Below are 11,145 nucleotides of genomic sequence, written 5' to 3'. Positions count from 1 at the left end.
CATAATTCAAGTGATGTCAAGTGTAATATGACATCTATCATGGCTAGTTTTTGTTGTTGTTGTTGTTGTTGTTGTTGTTGTTCATCTTAGATCCATCTCCATCCTCTGACCCATCCTCTGTGCCCACTGTCTCCTCTGTGTCTGCTACAACCTCAGCTCTACCTAGTAAGTTAACAACAAAACAGCCTTTGTAATTTTATTTTATTTATAAACCATTTTTGTTACCTTGTTTCAGGTACCACTGTTCATTTACATCATTATTTAAGTATTTGTTTGTTTGTTTTTTTTTATTTTATTTAATACTGTCTGGTTTTGTACATTTGCTGTTGCAGTTTATTTAAAACAAAACAAAAATAATAAAGCAGATTGTGTTTACAGTAAAGACTGGTTTATTTTGTTACTTTTAGTTGGCCTAGATGACATTTGGTATCCCACTTAGTACTATATCACTTTGAATATTAAGTGTAAATTAACCCCAGGATGCTCTTGTAGCTGAATTTGCTACCATTTCAGATTAAAAACCATAGATGGGTAAAACATGCCAGGCTGCTCTTTGAGGTTTTATGTATTGATTTTCTGTTTGACCAGTAGGGGGAGTTGCTGACTTTGCCAAATATTAATTGAAAGATTTTTCTGCAAGTTTACAAATCTGTTGTCTGCTTCCATGGCCTTAATCACTGTGGATTACAATCTAACTACAACAAAAGTTCTCACCTCTAGCTTTACAAGTGATGACCGGGTAGAACATGAAATAACTGAATGATCAATAATCAGTATTATTGGCAGTAATAGAGGGCCCCAAAATCAAATTTTGCTTAGGGCCCCATGGAGGCTTGGGCCGGCCCTGGGCACTATAGAGGCATTTTGCTCCCCCCCATGGGCGACGCCCCTATCAGATGCAAGAGCTTGCCATTCTTGACCTGTGTATCAATTTTCATAAGGATATGAGGTCACTGAAGCCATCAAAAAGCCGAACGTATTTGGTGGCGGGGGATCGATAGTCGCTACGCTGCCACATGGACACCATTAGACGTAGCTTCACAGCGTTCATAAGGTAGTTTCACCAACTTGTTCTGCATGCATTAGAAGTGGAATGAAGTTGATGCGGTCAAGTTTGTGGCATTAGTACATGTTAAAGTAAAAACTGGTCACTTCCTGTTACCACCGGGGGGCGCTATGAGTAAGGTGGGATATTAACATATCGGGGCGTTCGGGGTGGAGCCATCATCATGTCCAGCAGGAGAGCCGTTCGAAATTCGCAGGAGAGCCGTTCGAAATTCGCTGGCAAGAAAACGAAAAGTCGCCAAAATTTGTCACACCCTAGCGGCCACACCCCTTGACATAGAGAAAAGTTTTTAATAACTTTTGATCAGCATGTTCTCAGGATGATCTGTAGCCAATCTGAAGTCGATCGGACGAAATCCCTAGGAGGAGTTCGTTCAAATTTAAGTTGTGGAAATCGCCGTGATGAAAAAATTCAAAACAAAATGGCCAACTTCCTGTTGGGATTTTACCATGACATCATGAGACTTTTTTGTGTGTCTCCGTATGATACATGTGTGTACCAAATTTCGTTTGCCTACAACAAACTAACCCCAAGGGGGAGGGTTTTTTGAAAATTTGTAGGGGGCGCTATTTCAGCATTTCACATTGACCATGTGCAACCGCCCAAAAATATAATAATATATATATAATAATAATAATAATAATAATAATAAACAGCGCGATTTCAAATGGGTCCTCCTCAGACGACTTCGTCGTCGCTCGGGCCCTAATGATAATAAACAGCGGGATTTCAATAGGGTCCTCCGCGGACGACTTCGTCGTCACTCGGGTCCTAATAAACAGCGCGATTTCAATACGGTCCTTCGCGGACAACTTTGTCGTCGCTCGGGTCCTAATAAACAGTGCGATTTCAATAGGGTCCTCCGCGGACGACTTCATCGTCGCTCGGGCCCTAAAAATCTGAACAATTACAATAGGGTTCCCAGGACCTGCTTGCATACATGTTCCCCAAGCCTCGCGGGCTTGGACCCCTAATAATAACCAACAGCAAGATTACAATAGGGTCCTCACGGACGACTTCGTCGTCGCTCGGGCCCTAATAAACAGCACGATTACAATAGGGTCCTCACGGATGACTTTGTCATCACTCGGGCCCTAATAATGAATAATAATAAACAGCGCGATTACAATAGGGTCCTCACGGATGACTTCGTTGTCGCTCGGGCCCTAATAATAATAATAATAAACAGTGCGATTTCAGTAGGGTCCTCCGCGGACGACTTCGTCGTCGCTCGGGCCCTAATAATAGATTTTATTTGTAATGCACTTTTCATCCTTCTCAAAGTGCTACAAGTTAAAAGCATAATGAAAACATATGAAAAAAAACAAAAACAAAATAAACACATTATAATTAGCTCAAATTAACAGTCAAAGGCCTTTTTGAATAAAAAGGTTTTCAGGCCTTCTTTAAAAGACTCCAGACTCTGTACATCCCTCAGCTGGAGAGGGTGGTTGTTCCACATACGTGGTGTGGCCGAGCTGGGGACTCGGAGGAGTAGGCTGCCTGCAGATCTGAGAGTGCGGGTGGAGGATTGTGGAGTGATTAGATCTTGTAGGTAGAGGTGTGCGTGTCCACTGATGCATTTGTGGGTGAGCAGCAGAATTTTGTAATTGATCCGGGATGTGACAGGGAGCCAGTGCAGTGAGTGTAGAATGGGGGTTATGTGCTTGTGTTTACAGACTCTCATCAGGACCCTGGCAGTGCTGTTCTGGATGTATTGCAGCTTCTGAATGTTCTTGGCAGGAATTATGATGAAGAGTCCGTTGCAGTAGTCCAGTCACGAGGAGATAAAGGCATGGACTAGCTTCTCTGCATCTGGGAGGCTTAAAGTGGGGCAGAGTCTGGAGATGTTGCAAAGATGGTAGAATGAGGTCTTGCACAGGTGTTTTATATGGTCATTGAAGGTCAAGTGGGGGTCAAACTGAACCCCCAGATTTGTAACTGAGGAGGAGAGAGGGAAGAGCTGGCCGTCGAAGGTAAGTTGGGATATGGGTGAAGACATAACCTGGTGTGGGGTGCCAATGAGAAGTACCTCTGTTTTATTGCTGTTCAGTTGGAAAAAGTTATTGTTCATCCATGCCTTTATCTTCTCGAGACAGGTGGTGAGGGATGACAGGGCTGCAGAGGGGTTTGGGGCAGTTTTGATGTAGAGTTGAGTGTTATCAGCATAACAATGGAAGGACATCCCATGTCTGCTGATGACATGACCGAGGGGGAGCATGTAGGTGATGAAAAGGAGGGGGCCAAGAACTGACCCCTGCGGAACACCACAGATGACAGGGAGCAGCCTGGACTTGCATCCTCCCAGCGAGACATATTCCTTCCTGTCTGAGAGGTAGGACTGAAACCACTGCAGTACACAGTCAGACAGTCCAATGGTGTTCCGAAGGCGCTCCAGTAGAATGGTATGGTCCACAGTGTCAAATGCTGCTGTCAGGTCCAAGAGAATGAGGAGTGATGGAGATCCTGCATCAGCTGCCATCAGTAGGTCATTCGTCACCCTGAGCAAAGCTGTTTCAGTGTTGTGGGCTGAGCGAAAGCCTGACTGAAATTTTTCAAACAGGTTGTTACGTTTGAGGTGGTCCTGAAGCTGGGAGGCAACTGTTTTCTCTAGTACCTTGGACAGAAAGGCGAGACTTGAAATAGGCCTATAGTTTGCAAGAGCCTCCGGGTGCAGGGTGGGTTTCTTAAGGAAGGGTCAGATGACTGCAACTTTGAGAGCAGGTGGGACGCAACCAGTTTGCAAGGAAAGGTTTACAACCTGGGTGATGATTGGACTGAGGATGGGGATGATTTGAGCAGAGTGGTTGGAATGGGATCTAAGGTGCAGGTGGATGGTTTCATCAGAGGGCATCAGAGAGTGGATGTTGTCGACTTTGGATCTGAAGAAGTCAATGAAGTTGTTGTATCGCTCATCTGTAGCTTGATTAGGGGAAGATGATTGTGGTTTCAGGAGATGATTTACTGTAGAGAAAAGCCTCTTAGAGTTGCCAGTGTTATTATTGATTAGGTTGGAGTAGAATTGTGACCGAGCATCTTTGAGGGTCTTGGAGTAGGCTCTTTGATGTTCACAGAAGGCCAGTTTGTGAACAGTGAGCCCAGTGTAGAAGTTAGCCCAGAGGGATCACGGATGAGGCTGCTGATAGTTTGCCTGCTGTTAGTTTGCCTGCAAGGCGCAGGAACTGCATGTAAGGGAGACAGGGACTTGAGAATGTCGTCCACACGCCGGGACGACAGACTGGCCCTCATAGTGATGGTGTCCAGCTTGATCCCCAGGAACGTTATTTGCTGGGAAGGATCCAGACAGCTGTTTTTTGCGTTCACCCTGAACCCCAAGCGGGCCACATGTGCCAGAAGCTGAGCCGTATTGTGAGGTCACTTGTGGACGGTGCACAAACCAGCCAATCATCCAAGTACGGCAGAATTTTCAAGCCATCTGCCTGCAGAGGTGCAAGGACCACAGCCACCCTAAGGGAAGTACCCTGAACTGGAAGTGGCGCCCTTGGAACGTGAACCGCAGGAACTGCCTGTGATGTGGTGCAATCGGGATGTGAAAGTACGCCTCCTCGAGGTCCACCGACGTGAACCACTCCCCCTGAGCCACCACACGCAAGACCTCTGCTATGTTCAGCATGTGAGACGGCAGGACTTTCAAGAACTTGCTGAGTCCCCATAAGTCCAGGACTGGGTGAAATCCCCCGTCGTCTTTTGTCACCAGAAAGTAAGTTGAATAGAACACCCCCCCCCCCCCCCCCCCCCAGCTGGAGCAGAGGGTCTACTTGCTTGATGGCACCCTTAGCCAAGAGGGTGGACAGCTCCTGGCCCAGAGCTAGAGCTTTTGCCGGGTCTCGTATGGTGGCCATTCTGACCCAGCCAATGGCTAAGGGCTGGCGTCTGAACTGCATAGTGTACCTCTGAGTGAGGGTGGAGATCACGAAAGGGTCTGGCGTGCAGGCTGCCCAGTTACTGAGCTTCCGCCGGGGAAAGCAGCCGACGACCGGTCCTGGGGAGTCAATATTTACAGCCCCAGCCCCCAGTTCTGGGGGAGCGGGGGCCATGTGCTGAGCCCCGGGGTTGTCTCGGAGGCGGGCAATTGGGGGCACGAAAGTTGCGAACAGGCTGCTGCGCCAGCTGCTGGTGACCACTGGGACCAGTAGACGGCTGAGTGCGGCACCGAGGGGCAACTGAGGAGGTCCCCAGCCTGCTGGAGGCTGGTGCGTTCCTCCGGAGGCCAGCTAGCTACTGCTGGGTCCTTCCAGCCTGGGCAGTGTGCTCCAAGGCCTCAAGGGCAGCAGAGCCGAACAGTACCCCACCTGCACAGAGCAAAGGACCCTCCGGCATGTATCAGTCAGGGGTGACTGTGCAAGCCACATCTGCCGACGGGCCTGGACCACGGTCGACATCAGGCACCCCAGCTCCCTGGTCATGAGGGCAAAAGCCTGCAACAGCGCATCGCTAACATTACACACAGATGCGTCAGGCACCCCCTGTTGTAGTGACGCTGAGAGGGCAAGCATGAGGTGGGAGAGGGAGTTCCCGATACGACCCATCCATGCTCCTGCATCGTATGCTTTGGAGAGCAGGTTGTCTGTGACCCTGCACTGGGGCCGAGGACACCTGGCATCCTGCCTTAGCGCCTCATCATTAGTGATGCAATGGCTGGCTCTATGGCTGGCATACGACCCAGGCCATACTTAGTTGCATCTTGCATGGCCGCTAAGGCTCGGGCATCTGAAGTGGAGTGGGAGAAAGCCTTTGAGTCCCTCCAGCATTCATGTGGCTCCTTAATATAGTCCTCTGAAGGAGGAACTGAAAAGGTTGTTGGGGCTGGCTGGTGTTTGAAAAAGGCACTGACTGGAGCGGGGCCGTCCTGTGGGACGTCAAACTGCAGGCAGGCTAGAGCCCCACGAACAATAGCTCCCATGAAGGCATCCTCCGACCCCCCAGATGAGCTCCTTTTCTCAGTTGGGGCACTCTCAGCCTTTTCAGCTGGCCGCTTAGCCATACCAGGCTAGCGAGACCGTGTCTAGGAGATCACCCGTGACACCCGCCAAATGCTCCACCTCCCACAGCAACTCACACTGACCAAGTTCATGCAGGCGTCCTCGGACAGACCCGCCAATGCCCAGACAAGAGGGACAGAGATCATGACCATTTTCCAACTCCAGATGGGTCTTGCAATCCACACAAGAGTGGGACATAACTGCGCCACCCTTTGCGCAACACACACCGGGAGCGAGAGCACTGCCTTCACCGGGAAGTTGTTGCTAAAACAGCAGATAGCCTGAGCATGGTCACTGCTGCTATGGCTGAATAAAAAATACAAATAACAGCCTACGGACAGAAAGTCTTCTTCAGAAACGTCTGTGTTTCTGGTAACGCCACCCAAGTCGATTTATTAAATTTACCAAAAGGACATTTGTGAGTGCTGGCTTCTTTTCTTTTTTCTATTATATTACATCTTGCAATCACTTGCAGTGATTCTGATTGTTGGTGAAAAACGTTACCTTTCAAATGAGACCATGTACATGTACTTAAATTTTAATTTACTTTGGGTATGCCTTTGATAGGCATTTTAGGTAAAGTTAGGTGAATTTTACAGGAGGCTTACGAGGTAAATTTACAGTATATGCACACAATGTTGTCACTTCTCTAGTGGGTAAAAAAGCAATAGTACACAGGAAAAACTGGAGAGTAATTTCTCAAGAGTAAAGAACATTTTCCTCTCAATGAGTCGTATTTAATCATTTTGGAGCGTAATTATTACCTGCGGCCAATAGAGTGGGAGCAAAACTTCAGATTAAATTTCATTGGAGTAATAAAAGACCACACCCACTGATGTTCAAGTTTCGATTCGGCCACCATTTCAAGTCTCTCGCATGAAGCAGTGGAGTGAGCGGGCCCAGGTACATTGACAAGGACAGATGAACACAAGCTTTCACCTCCTTGGGATTTTTCCTAACTTCAGTTGGTCTCACATGTCAGGTAAGTTTATTGTAATTACCGTAGTTCACTTGTGTGTAAGCCAAAAGTGTTGAGTCACATTGCAGCGAAAAGGACCGTCAAATGCTAACGTTAGCTTCTAAGCTAACGCTAGCATTTGACGATGCAAATAGTGCAGTGATTCTACACCACAATTAATTAATTTCACTTTTACTAGTTTATGGACAGTTTTAACGCCAGGTGGCTTGGTAAAACGCATGTAATAATTTCTCAACAGAGCAGTATTAGCTGTTATCAGTACCTAACTTAAGCAGACTTTGCTAAGCAGTAACAACACGTGTGTGTCACTCTAAACAGAGCACTGCAGAACGACCATTTTCAGCTGAGCCGTTGTTGTGCAACACGTGCGTTTTACTCTGAACGGAGCATCGCAGAACGACCATTTTAGCTGCACCATTGTGCAACACGTGTGTTTTACTCTGAAAAGAACTGTGTAGGGCAGGACAATTCACTTGGCAGCCCGCACCAGGCCTATCCGTTCTGTGAAGGAAGGAAACAAAATCACTCGTCTGTGTGTATGTGCGCGTGCACTTGGCGACTGCGACAGTGTACTTTTGTCCTCAGCAAGGCTTAATTTCACTCCGGGAGCACTTGCTCAGATGCTGTTGATTTGGTCATTTTCACTTGATTGTTGTGCTACCACCATGTATACATAGGTTACATGGTTAAATGGTGTGTTTTCTGTCCGCTTTTACGATCTGGAGCCTGTACAAGGTGTTTTTATTTTAAAAATTGACCGGATGCGCTATGTTGTTTCTGTATCTGGCTTCCTGTCCAGGTCGATCTGCTCTGTACAACTTCACGCGGCTTCTGTCAAAAATAGACTGGCCTCATATTTTTAGCGGAGCAGAGCGGAGGGACGCCTCGCCCACCCCGACGCAGTGTGCCGGTGTTCACATCAGACAGCCCCCACTGCACTCAAACTGCTGAACTTCAGGTCGTCTCGTCGCTCTTGCATCACGCTGCTCGCTGCTTCCAATGCACCTGTCGCCCTTCGTTGCTAGTTTTCAAATGACTAGGCTACCTGTGTTTAAATGTTTTGGTGGGTAGCTGAGGGAGGAAAATGGTCACATTTCTTCTGTGAAAGCACAAGGAAGCTGACTTGTTTCTGTTGCAAATGATGGATTTGTGTCAAATGTGCTTTTTAAGCAACATCTGTCATAATTTGAATGCACTATTTCCTCAAATGGTGACTATGGCCAGGGGCGGAAATCCCGGGGGAGACAGGGGGGGCATGACCCCCTCTCAAGTAAAGCTGTACCCCCCTAGAATAATTTGAGACACAATTAATAATTTTTGAACAATGCAGTAGTATTTATGAAAAGCACAATGTAAGCGGTGCTCATTATAATCGTGCAATAATGTGCTATTTAAATCTTAAAAGATTTAGTCCCCCCCTCCCATTCCTAGTAGTGGTATATCCCACACTCTTTCCAGCAGGCGGGGCTAGGCTGGACCCGGCTGCCCACATCGCGCATCGGGGTAAGATGTACACTCACACAGACAGAATTTGCAACATTTCTCCTGCATTGTTCAAAAGCCAGAGTTTAGTGATAGTCAGAGAGGACAGGAGAGAAAGAAGAGGGAGAGGACAGGACAAGAGCAGTCAGTGGCGGAGCGGCTCGTAGCTAATGGGTACCTGTCTGTAGGCTCTCCACCTGTCAGTGAGACAAACATGAAAGACGTGCAGTTTTACCGACGAGGATCAGTCATTATGCGCGACTATTACGCACGGTTGTGACGGAGCGGCTCGTAGCTAATGGATACCTGTCTGTAGGCTCTCCACCTGTCAGTGAGACAAACATGAAAGACGTGCCTGTGGATATTCTCATTCATCCAGGTTATAGTTATCTCAAGACAATTGAATCGAATGCAACTGGACTTGGTTTTGTCTTAGAAGACGTTTCACCTCTTATCCAAGAGGCTTCATCAGTTCATGCTGACTAGGCTGAAACTAGTCTGAGTAGTTTCAGCCTAGCCTAGTTGCGTTCGATTCAATTGCCTTGAGATGAAAGACGTGCAGTCTAACTGACGAGGAGCGGTCATTACGCCCCCACTGTTAAGCACGGTTGTGAGGTGCGCAGCAGCAGATCTCACAGCACACTGTTTATAAACCAGTTTACCAGTTTAATTGCAGGACATGTTTAGTTGTTAAGCCATTTCTCATAAGTATAGACATTCACTGTATATCCACTTTTCTACATGTGGCTGCTGCTGGCTTGAGTCTTGACTCTCTCGTTATCAATAACTTGCAATGCTGAGATAAATGTTTAAAGTCCAAAAAAAGTAATTTATTACGAACAGGTCAATAAAACAGGTTTCAAAATTCAACATTGCTGAACAGTGTTTCAAAAACATTTTTTTAAAGTTATGATCTCACTGCCGGTTAAAAAAAATGAAAGAAAAAAAAAAACGGTTTGCTCCTGCAGCCAGCCAGAGACGAAGGATCCATTCCACACACCTGAGCCAGAGAAAAAAGAGGGAGAGAAGGAGAGAGATCGAGTTTCTGTCTTTGATGAATGAAGCCTTATTGATTTGCTGCTATTAAACAATGAGAGACATGTTTTCTCCCTTTACTTAATGGCATAAATATTCACACTACTGCGCACGGGGAGACAGAGACCTGCTCTGCTCCAGACACACTCAGCACCTTGGACAACACGGCGCACCTGACTGTTGTCGATGTGTACATGTTAATTTGATTTCAATCATTTTGTTTTAAATCTGGACATGTGCAGGTGGACTCAGCCAGTGCTAAGAAAGGTCCTATGCCTGCCTGTTGGAGAGATAGAGAAAAGATTAAAGCGTCAAATTGCGGTAAAGATGCTGTATAAAAGACAGGCTACAACTTTTTTTCCTTGTCCCCCCCTGGAATTATTCTCTAAAATTTTACTGTTTATTGTCCCCCCCAACTATGAAATGGGATTTTCGCCCCTGACTATGGCCTTTTATTTACCTCAACTACAGAGGGTAACAGGCCATTTTGAAGCAGGCTAATATTAGAGACAGGGTTTTAATTCTAATTCCCTCTGTTTTGATAAGTACATTTGGTCATATTTGTGTATAAAGCCTCCTTTTTTCCTAATCTGGTCCTGTTTTCCCTGCTAAAGTTTTGTTACTGCATTATGCTATTTATGAACGTCATTGCAACCAACAGCCATCCACGTTAATTCAATCATCAGCAGAGTTGGCATGGACCATTATCTTTGTGTGTATATTTTTGATAATGCTTTTGAAATATATATATATTTTCTTTTTGTCTTGTCAAGGATGCAGGCTGTACGAGTGAAGTACAAAGATCATCAGAAGTACATCTGTTATGAGGGGCAACTGACCTTCAAATCCTTTTTGGACTGTGGTGAGTGAAAAATGTTACTAATTTTGCACAATAAGCTATGGCTTTTCCTTGCATGCATATTTATCAGAAGCTGTACAGTTACACATTGGTGGAAGTAATAATTCAGTACAAGGCAGTTGTTGACAGGCTGTGGACTGCATATATCTGGAATTAACCTGGAAAGGAGCACTAAGTCTGTTTTGGGGTTGTGACCTCTTCATTTCTGTCTTGTTTTTTATTTGTTTGGTTTGTTTTTCTTCTCTGTGAATACAGAACAGATTTGTCAATAAGCTTGGGCATTTTGTCTTCAGTGGCCAAGAAATTTGACATCCCAACCTTGGACTTAAAAGTCTATGATGATTCGAAGACTGAAGTTGACAAGGAGGTGTTTGAGTTTCTTGTAAAAAGACAAGATCTTGGTGTGCTGGAGATTTGTTTACCCAAAGGCCCAAATCTCGATGGTGAGTTTCTTATACGAGTTGCAAGCAAAAAGTTGTGGGACTGGTCTTGTTGTGAATGAATGGCACATGGCACAATAATGGTCATTTCGCAGGTTCAAACCATAACCAATAAGTATCAGGGCTTGATGCTAACTTTTTTCCCGAGGAGCACATGTGCTCCTAAGTTGAAAAAGTAAGGAGCGCACAAAGAACTTTAGGGGCACAATGTAAATTGATCAAATAATGTGTTTTCCATAATAAACATGATGCAAATAGATATTTACAAGCAAAATTATTTA

The sequence above is a fragment of the Epinephelus moara genome, chromosome 14 (assembly GCF_006386435.1).
Source record: "Epinephelus moara isolate mb chromosome 14, YSFRI_EMoa_1.0, whole genome shotgun sequence".
Lineage (NCBI taxonomy): Eukaryota > Metazoa > Chordata > Actinopteri > Perciformes > Serranidae > Epinephelus > Epinephelus moara.
Note: the sequence above shows the minus strand (reverse complement) of the source record.